Here is a 569-nt window from a genome sequence, read left to right as displayed (position 1 = left end):
CAGCTTGCTAGCTTTTAAGATCCCAGTCGCTACTCACCAAAGTAGGAGGTGGAACAATGTTTTGTATAGTATGTTATGCTGATTGACCTTGATGTCCCCTGAGACTATGTTCCCAATCCACAGGTTCAACTACTTGGTCCCTCTGGGTAGCTGGCTGTGACCAAGTCTTGACCACAACCTTCCCCTTGTCAGCTCTACTATACACCTGGGAATTCTAATCATTCACATAAACTCATAGGACCATTGTCTGGCAACCCTATATATGTTCTTGGATACACTCCCCATTTCATAGACATACCTAATCATTCAGCCTGTCCACCCATCTATCCACCCATGTTTGCCTTCACTGACAACATAGTACTGTATGGACAAAAGGGTTCATTTGTTGTCTGTACCTCTCTATGTCTTTCTCATCCTCAATGGTGCCATATTGGTCACTCACACTGGGTACATTGCCCTTCTCTTCACCCAAATCAATACTTTATCTATCTAACAGTGTTCCCTCCCTTCCCCTCCTACCCCTGGTAACCAACAAAGAAAATTTCCTTCTATAGATAAGCCTTTCCTTA

Source organism: Orycteropus afer, unplaced genomic scaffold (genome assembly GCF_000298275.1).
Source record: "Orycteropus afer afer isolate SDZICR_OR568_19922 unplaced genomic scaffold, OryAfe1.0 scaffold01044, whole genome shotgun sequence".
In the NCBI taxonomy this organism is placed as follows: Eukaryota; Metazoa; Chordata; class Mammalia; order Tubulidentata; family Orycteropodidae; genus Orycteropus; species Orycteropus afer.
Note: the sequence above shows the minus strand (reverse complement) of the source record.